The sequence below is a fragment of the Eptesicus fuscus genome, chromosome 4, assembly GCF_027574615.1.
Source record: "Eptesicus fuscus isolate TK198812 chromosome 4, DD_ASM_mEF_20220401, whole genome shotgun sequence".
NCBI lineage: Eukaryota > Metazoa > Chordata > Mammalia > Chiroptera > Vespertilionidae > Eptesicus > Eptesicus fuscus.
In genome coordinates, this window is record NC_072476.1 from 36,839,749 (window position 1) to 36,849,853 (window position 10,105).

The window sequence follows — 10,105 nt, forward strand, 5'->3', positions numbered from 1 at the left end:
TTTCTCTTTATTGCCCCTGGTCTGGGTTGAGCCGAATAACCTCCCCATAAAATTCTCTTTCCTTTGATGGTAGGATTCTTTGAGGGTTATTTAAGCAATTGTAGTTGGAATTCTAGAGGAATTTAAAAAAATTAAAAACATGTACTTGATACTCTGCTAGTAGCTGCACAAAATTTAAACGAGAAAATAAAGCAAAAGCTAAAAAAAAACCAAACCAAAAGCCCAACACATAGTGTCTGTTTACAAGGAAGTCAAAGAAATGTAACCTAAAACCAAACCCATCCTTTTCGATGAAAAGGAACTTAAAACCAGGATTTACAGAGCTGACACGGCAAGCGTGAACATGCAAGTGTGTTCTAAACCCTTTTTCCCTTCACTGGGAAAGAATGCGTTCTCCTGAACGAATTGTGTCCTAGACGGCAACCACGCTTTTTAAGCCTTTGCTAGCATTTCTCACGTCTCCCTCTTGATTTCTCTTTCTTCAGCTTGTATAACATGAAAAACCACAAACTCTGCCAGTTCTTCTATGCAGTAAGCCTACAGGCAAAGTGCGCCCTGCCAGGCTGTTGCAGAGTACCTTAAAGCGTGCGGGACCACTCTTATCTGTGCCCAAGCCCTTGATGATAAACAAGAAAAATGCCCCCAACGGGCAACCAAAGACCTCGTGCACAAGGAGGCTTTCTGTCCTACAGATGCCAAAAGGACCTTGTAGACAGCAAAGAGGCAGCATTCCACTCGCAACTGTTTTTTCCAGGTTGGAGACCTGTTACTTACGATTTCAGGTCTGCATCCATTTTCAGTTTCTTTCCGGGGAACACAGTCCTCCAGATCAGAACTTGTGGCTGGATTGTCTGCTGGGTGCCGTTTGCTGGCGGGGCCTGCTGTCTTCTCCACATCTTCTGGAAGCCAGCTGATCCTCAGGAACTCGGTGGAGAGCCAGGAAGGAGCTTTGAGTTGACTCCTGATCTGGCCAATGACAGCCCTTTCCGCCAGTGGCCTGCTGCTCTTCTGAAGGTTTCTCTTTCCTAGTGTGCTCAGCTGGACCGGTTCAACCACACCTGAAACCCACATCTGTGGGTCAGCAAATGACCACATAGAGGCATTGTATGTAACGCCTAAGATAATATTACCTTCTCTCCTCAAGAGCTTTATCTTATCTTGATGCTGGTGTGGGGTCACTTTTACTGCCCCCTTACTCATGATGACCTATGTCTCACTCCAATCCCAACGTCTTTCCTCACTCTAGAAGCTAGTGAGCATATTAGGTTCCACCCCAGTTTCCCCTAAATGGTCTTCAGTTTACTCCTTTCAGTTTTTGACTATACGTTATTTACATTAAACTTACCTAAGTTAACAATTTTGATATTCGTTGTGAAGTATTATTAATATTTTATCACCCTTGTCTCATCTGTGCTTTCTATAATCAGAATACGCTTTTTTTTTTAACAACATGTTTTATAATGTCTTCATCATGGATCTTTCCTCACTCTGGGGGCTCAATAAATATTTACTGATGATAAACCTGTCAGGCTAGAAAGTGAATTCACAGAGAAGTTGATTTTTTAAAATTCTTCCTTCTTTATAGCTGTTCCTCCATGTCATTAATGCAAACACGAAAGTTGCTTATTAATTAGAAGAAGAATAAAATGTCATTAAAGGGTTCTTACTTTGTATCAAACAATAATCTAATTGGCTGAACTCAGATGATTAAATATTTTTAAGTATGCAATTAATTTTAATCTAAGACCATTGTAAACCAATATCTATGTGAGGATATGATTTTCTTGGATAGGAAATAGTAGGATGATTTTACAAATGAGAAGGGAGAGTACAATTTGCTTGAGGTCAAGACTAGATAATAGAACAAGAGATTTCCATGCATGAGATTCTTGGGAATGCAAATGACTTTTATTCTTTATCTTCCCTTTCCTACTCTTTCAATCGAAGTTTGCTCTTTCACCCTGTGTTAGATTGAAGGCATTGATGCTCTCAATTAATTTAATGGCCTCTATGTATTCATACCCTTTGCCTGATAACTTTGTAGTCTCTGCCTACTCTAAGTTGGGCTGGTGTTGTGACTTGCTTTGGCCAGTACAATGTGACAAAAATAATGCAACAGTCTAGACCTGAAGAAGCCTTGCATGTTTCTGCTTCCTCTCTGGTTTCTCTGTGGTCACCATGACAGCATGGGTAAATTAGAGCATTAGACCACACGGACCAGAGTTGATTTATTCCATCTATCAAAGACCACTCAGCTCTCAGATGAACTGTTACCTGACCACAGATACATGACTGAGCCCACCCAACATCTAATTGGACTAGGTCCGTAGAACTACCTGCCAACCTGTAGACTCATGAGAAATAATAAACAATTGTTTTAAACTCCTATATTTTGAGATGGTTTGTTATGCAGCAATAGCGGACTGCTTCATATCCGATATTCATATTACTAATAGGGTAAGAAGATAATAGCTCTTCCCAGGGGAAATTAAATCCGAACTATTATTAACTGCTTGAGCTAAATGAATGGAACTCTGAGTGTCTTTAGTTTTAGTAAGTGATCAGGGGGGACTTAGGGAGTCCGTCTTCCTGGGATAATAGCCTGCTATATTTAAGAGGGCTGTTATCATAAGAAATAAGAAAGAGTAGTGGTAGGGTAGGGTAGATGACACTATTAAAGAGCTCAAAACTGTATTTGGTAGCCCTACAATCTATTGCCACCACATCCCTACACCCCCTCCTCCCAACCTCCCCTTTAGTCCTCCCGCTCGTCTTAGTCTCCCCGCACAAAGCTTACAGCAGTACCCACCACTCACGTTTCTCAGGTCTGTCATGGAAGTCCTTCTTCTTCTCACTACTCCAGGTTTTTGCACTGAAGGAATAGCACACCTTCAGCGTAAGACAAAGCTGGCTTCTGATCCTGCCCCAAGCCTACCGTGTTAGGAGCTGGCTCCAACGTGCTAAGGGTTAATGTCCCCGTACTCCAGTTTTCTTTTCTGCAAAATGGTGATGAGAAAAGGCCCTCAGCAAAGCTCTGTTCGTTCTCTCTGCTGTTTAACCTTACAGTTGAAGAAATAAATTAGAAAAAACCAGAAGCTATTGTTTTGAGGAAAGTTAGCCCGAGGTTCTTTTGATCACTGGTAAAAATACTTTCTGCTGATTTAGAAACTTTGAGTTACGGGTCACAGCTTTAGTAAATATTAACCCTCTTTTTACTGCCTTGTTATTAACAGCCACAGCAATGAAAGTTCAGAGATTTTGCATGATGTGGACAGATACAAATCACACATATGATTGGTGACGAAGTTATAAATACAGTAATAATTTGATTATGTAATTTGTGCCTAATTTTTTAAAGCCTACTTCCCATTCCATATTGTGGATATGTAACACAGTCATTAGTTAGGCAACTCTTCATAAACCACATGGGTACTCCTCAGACAAATAAGGGAACTTGAGGCCTTCGATAGGCATCTCATCAACCTGAAAGCCTACTATGGGCACCTTATAAATTCAGCTGTGTCCCTCTACAATCAGGAGCCTAGATGATCTTTGAAAAAAAAAAAAAAAATTAGGCCATGTTACTTTCCTCTTGGAAACCTTCAGATGATTTTCTATTTCACAAAAAATAAAATCTAAATTGCAATCTATGGCTCTGACCAAGTCTTTGTTCACATTGCCAACCTCATTTGGCTGATGCTTCCCTGTATTGGCTTTCTTCCTGATCTGCAACGTGCCAGGCTTGTTCCTACCCCCAGGTCTTTGCATTTGGACTATCCCCCACCTGGATAGCTAGACCTCCAGCTCTTCGTGTCACCATTAACTCTTAGCTCAAATGTCACCTCCTCAAGGATGCCTTTCCTGACCACCCTGTCAAAAACAGTTTCATCTTGTGCAGAAACTATACATCACTCTGCTTTATTTATTTATTTTTATTAATCCTCACCCAAGGATATCTTTTTAATTGATTTTTAGAAAGAAAGGAAAGGTGGGGGAGAGACAAAGAGAGAGAAACATTGATGTGAGAGAGACTCATAGATTAATTGCCTCCTGCATGCACCTGGACCAGGGCCTGGGACCAAGCTTGCAACTGAGGTATGTGCCCTTACACTCTAACCACAGTGGCTAGGGCCATTCTGCTTTATTTTTAACTAGTGCCCTGGTGCACAGATTCCTGCCCACTGAAAGGAAATTAATTAGAAGTTGGCTGGCGGGGCAGGACTGTGTGAGACAGGCAGGACACACCCTGGAGCCAACCTCCCACAGTCCCTCCCAGGCCGGTCGCACCTGGGGTGGCACCGTGGCAGAGTGAGCAGGGTCCCTCTGGCAGGTGGGGTCCCTCGGCCTAGCCTGTGGGGATCAGGCCAAAACCGGCTCTCCGACATCCCTCGAGGGGTCCCGGATTGTGAGAGGGTGGTTCTCAGGTGATGCATCCCAGGATCCGGCTCCTTCCTCTCTGGTTCCAGGGTGTGTCACCTGAGAACTGCCGCTGCCAAGTCACCACAGCTCAGCAGCTCCTGCGTTGAGCATCTGCCCCCTGGTGGTCAGTGCGCACCATAACAACTGGTCAGAGCATCTGCCCCCTGGTGGTCATTGCGTGTCATAGCTACCGGTCGGACAATCGGATGGTTGCTTAGCCTTTTATATATATAGATTTTTGTTTCTTCTTCTTCTTCTTCTTCTTCTTCTTCTTCTTCTTCTTCTTCTTCTTCTTCTTCTTCCTCTTCTTCCTCCTCCTCCTCCTCCTCCTCCTCCTCCTCCTCCTCCCCCTCCTCCTCCTCCTCCTCCACTTCCTCCTCCTCCTTTTTTTCTTCCTCTTCCTTTTCCTCCCCCTCCTTCTCCTCCTCCTACTCCTCCTGCTCCTCTTCTTCTTTTTTTCTCCTCTTCCTCCTCCTCTTCCTTCTCCTCTTCCTCCTCCTTGTTCTTTAGAGACAGTCTATTTAATAACAAGGAGTAAAACAGGAATTCTTAATTCTTTTTTCCTCTTTTGGTGACTGAACTACAATAGTCAAGTAGATAGCAATATACAAGAATTCCTTGCGATCCTTGATTTTTTGCAGAAATGCAAAGATGCCTGAATTATGTGACTTGCAATTATTATTTTCTAGACAGAAGTGCCAGCTGTTGTGTTTTCCAGTCTGTCAGCAATTACTACCTTTTCCTTCTTGTCTTTGGGTTTCATGGCAGGAAACAGAAGTACTTCCTTGATGTCATTGGCATCTGTGAGAAACATGGTGACTTGGCGGATGCCCAGGCCCCAGCCAGCTGTGGGGGGCAGCCCATATTCCAGAGTGGTGTATAAGTTTTCATCTATAAACATGGCCTCATCATTGCCAGTGGCCTTGGCCTGTTCTTCGAAAAGCTGTTGTTGCCACATGGGATTATTCAGCTTGGTGTAGGCATTGCATATTTCCTTCATGACAAAGCACTCAGTCATATCCAGAGTGGTGCTATTTGGCCAAAGGTCTCATTATCTGTGAGTGATCACAGATGAATGTAGGATTGATGTGTGCCACTTCCAGGAACTCCTCAACAAGCTTATGAAGAAAGCCTGGCTATTGTCTTAGATGGAGGGCATTCAACAGCTTTTTCCACACCAGTATCATCAAAAATTTTGAGAGTTTCTTTAGTTTTGAAGAAATTAGTGTCTGGTAGCTTCTCCCCCAAGGCTTTCTCAGGATCTTCTATCTTGCTGATTCTCTGGAGGGGTGGAGTGAATCAGTCTCATAGACTTGGCCTTTGGGGCCATCTGGATGGTAGGTGACCTAGTAACTGCTGTTAATGTGCTTCACCATCCCCGAAATAATTTCTCCATGATTTCCATGAGATCATGATAGCATGTATAGGCTATGTAGAACTCACAGGTGGTGAACTCAGGATTGGGAGTTGAATCAATTCCTTCATTCTGGAACTGGCATCCAGTTTCATAAACCCGGTCAATGCCACCAGCCATCAGCATCTTATGGTAGAGTTCTGGAGCAACTCTCATAAATAAATTCATGTCCAGCTCATTGTGGTAGGTGATAAAGGGCTTGGTCACAGCTCCCCCGGGATGGTGTTCATTATGGGAGTTTCAATTTCTAGGAATCCCAACTCACCCAAGAAACTTCTTATAAATGTGATGATCTTAGAGCAGATGATAAATTTCTGCCTTAGAAAACCATTCAGAATCAAGTCCAAGTATCTGATAATATCGTGTTTCCTTGTCTTTAAGGCCAAAGTGAAGATGAGGTAACATATGCAAGCAAGGAGACAGCAGTGTGATCTCATTGGGAATGATGTTCAGCTCACCCTTTTTGGTTTTCCCAGGGTTCTCCTGAACCCCAATTATGTCTTCTTGATATAGTTTGTTATTGACATGAATAAATTCTTCTTCTGATTTATTATTCCTGTAATTGGCCATAACTTGCAATTTGACCCCCTCTCCTAAAAGCTCATAGACGATCTTTTCCCCAGAAGCTCTTTTGTCATGGACCCCACCTGTCACCTTTAAGGTGATGTCCCTCAGGTGGTCCCTAGGCTGCAGTTGACTTTGTTCTTGGATGAAGTGAGTGAGCGAGACATCTACATGGAACTTGTGTGGGTACAGGTCTTCCCCAATGACCTTTAGTTGATAGACGGCTTGGCTGCAGATCTTGTAGTATTGGTTGAGCCCGGGCTCTCCTCCTCGGCACCCACATCGTTGTCAGTGGTGTGGTTGGAGGCTGCAGCATTGGCCTGGCTTGGTTTTTTCTCATGAGCTCCTTCTTCTTGGCGTCCTTCTCTGCTTACTTTCTTCTCAATTTTCGGGTGTCTCTTTAGTTTATTTTTGCTCAGTTTTGGCTCACAACCGTATACATTCACTTCAGGACTATGTACCAGAGCCATCTCTCTGGAGGGCCTTACCTGAACGGTCTCTTTTATTTAAAAAAAGAGTTGTCACTCTGTTATTATTTTGCTCTTTTATTTATTTTCTTTGTTTCCCCCAGTGGTTTCTCCCAACTAGAATGCAGGTGCATGAAAGCGTCTATGTTGTTTGTTTTGCTCAATCCTGTATTTCTATGCTAGTATATAACACAGTGCCTGCTACCATACAGTTACTGAATAGATACTTGTAGGATTAATAGAATAAATGCATTATTTGTCTTGCTGAGCTTTACTCCATTTCTGTTCAAAGCACATTTACAAATAAAAAGTATTGAAATACATGTAAGGCCGAAACCGGTTTGGCTCAGTGGATAGAGCGTCAGCCTGTGGACTGAAAGGTCCCAGGTTCGATTCCGGTCAAGGGCATGTATCTTGGTTGCGGGCACATCCCCAGTAGTGGGTGTGCATGAGGCAGCTGATCGATGTTTCTCTCTCATCGATGTTTCTAGCTCTCTATCCCTCTTCCTTCCTCTCTGTAAAAAATCAATAAAATATATATATTTTTTAAAAAGAAGTACATGTAAGGCTACATGTGAAACAAATTTCAATCAAATGTATTCTTTAGAAAAATTTTGAAATGAGATTATCATTCACGCAGGATTTTTTAATGTGAAACAAATCTGAGAAAGAAGAAAGGATACAACTGTTAAAAAAGTTGTCAAATACTTTTGCACAAAAGCAGTGGGAGTTAGAAATGAGTAAACTGATGATTCTGGTATGTTTTTGAAGTCATGGTTTTGGGTGGCTTTCAGGAACTTGTCATTTCATTCTCTCTTATCCAATCATTCATTGCTGACCAGGCACTATTCCCAGTGGATTTCCTTTGTAACATTTGCAGCCAAAAAAGAAGATGCTGTGAGCAGGAGTGCTGAAACACTGCCCTGAGTCCCTCTGAACAAGCATGCCTGTCATAACCAAAATGATTTCAAGGAAAAACTGCTAAACTGATACCGAGTGACATGTTTATTTTGGTGTGACATAATCCTTTTCTAAAAGTTTGGGTAGATGTGGAGAGAGAAAAAAGAAAATGAGTACACTGCATACTGAAAATACATGTTCCAGAAAGTTCCATCTTTGATAACCTGGCACCACCTAGTGGTTAATGAATCTTGTTTTAGAGACCAGTCATTTTCTTAAATGATGGTTCTCAAACTTTCCTGCTTGTCTCAGAATCACTCAGTGACCTTGTACAAATACCCTACTCTTATAGATCCTGATTCTATAGATTTGATATAAGGCTTGGGCATCAGAGTTTTAAAAAACAAGTTTCCCAGGAGATTGCTTTGGGTGATGGTTTTAAAACTCAGAATCACATCTTTGGAGACTAGCCTTTTGTTTGTATGATTCCTCTCCCCCCACCCCCCCTTTTTTTTTATTGTTTGAAGTATTACAAATAGTAGTACATATGTCTCCTTTTCCCCCCCATTGACCTCCCCCCGTCCTCTCCTACCCCCCAGTACATGCCCTCACTGCCCCTCCCCCCCAGTGTCTTGTATCCATTGGTTATGCTTATATGCATGTGTACAAATCCTTCGGTTGATCTCTTACAGCCCCCCACCCCCAACCTCCCTTGCCTTCCCGCTGTAGTTTGACAGTCTGTTCAATGCTTCTTTGCCTCTGTATCTATTTTTCCCCCCATTTCTTTCCTTTAAAAAATCTTGCCTCTGCAGACTAGAAATAAACATATAATAACAAAAAATGTTTGAGTCCCAATTTCAATGTCCAACAGTTCTGAGTCCCCGTTTCAATGTCAAACAGATCCTTATGTGTACATGATATCTGGATGGCGGGCACATGGTGGCAATGCAGGTCCGACCCTCTCTGGTTTGGTCCTAGGCAACCTGTAGCGACGCACAGCTGCTGACTGCTAGCATGGCAAGGCGTCGTCAGCGTCTTCCGTCTCTGGACTGTTTCTCCTCTTGTCTTCGTGGCTGGAGCACTCCTGTCAATTCCTCTCTGTTGCAGGAATCCACATGGTCTTGGAGTTGTTTTCTGAAAATATACAAACACATTCTCAACCAAAAGTTAATAAAGGAATCTTTTCTATATAATTGATTTGGGATCCTTTTTATTTTTGCCCAAATGATTTTCCTTTGTCTTATTTAGATACCATGTGTGTTTTTCATGGGTGTCTTGCTGTTAGCATTACAAATGAAAATTAATTTTGTAAAGTAAAAATTTTCTAGATGTAATTTACTCATAGGATATTTTTTTCTTATATGATATACCCTACTATTCCCCCTTTTTTGATTAATGGAGGCTTTTGTAAATTTTATAATGCAGTCTTAATAACTTTAAATTTTAATTTTTTGCACAAAAATATGACTACTTTAGGTTCATTACATGTTCAGGAATTTTACCATGAGATGAACTACCAATAGAAATTTTAGTTACTATTTTAGGAACAGCTTTTTGTCCAGTACAATTAAATTTTCTTGAATATTCACTTATTTCAATTAGCCTATTTAAATTAATCTGAAAACTTGATTACTATTTTACTGTCAAATTTAATACTTTACCAACAATCTTAGTTTACCCTGTAAATATTAGTGAAAAGGATTATTTGTATTCTTGAGTAGGCCCTGAGCATTCCTGGTGCTAGGCTGGATTTAGATATAGGGCAGCTGCTGTTGTCCAAGTCTCTGTCTGTCACCTGTGTCCCGATCCTAGCTGGGCATGGGAAGCAAAGCAGCCATGGGGGCAGGAGACCTCCCTCAGAAGGGGTGAGGGTTCAGGCCCCTGCAATCTCCCCACCCTTTTTGAAAAATATTTATTACTAGAGGCCCGGTGCACAAAATTCATGCGGGTGGCGGGGGGGGAGCCCTCAGCCCGGCCTGCACCCTCTTGCAATCTGGGCCTAAACCAGCAGTCGGACATCCTTCTTGCAATCCGGGACCGCTGGTTCCTAACCACTCTGCCTGCCTGTTTGATTGCCCCTAACCACTCTGCTTGCCTGCCTGATCACCCCTAACCACTCTGTCTGCCTGCCTCACCGCCCCTCACCACTCGCCTGCCTGCCTCATCGCCCCTAACTTCTCGCCTGCATGCCTCATCGCCCCTGACTGCCTCTGCTTGCCTGTCTGATTGCCCCTAACCACTCTGCCTGCCTGCTTGATAGCCCCTAACTGCTCGCCTGCCTACCTGATCGCCTCTGCCTTGGCCCCCACTGCCATGGCTTTGTCCAGAAGGACGTCTGGAA

General features: G+C 42.7%; 1 pseudogene; it reads right to left on the reverse strand.

Moving 5' to 3' along the window:
* Positions 1 to 5,104: 5,104 nt before the first annotated feature.
* Positions 5,105 to 6,867, reverse strand: LOC103285940 (lysine--tRNA ligase-like; annotated as a pseudogene).
* Positions 6,868 to 10,105: the final 3,238 nt, after the last annotated feature.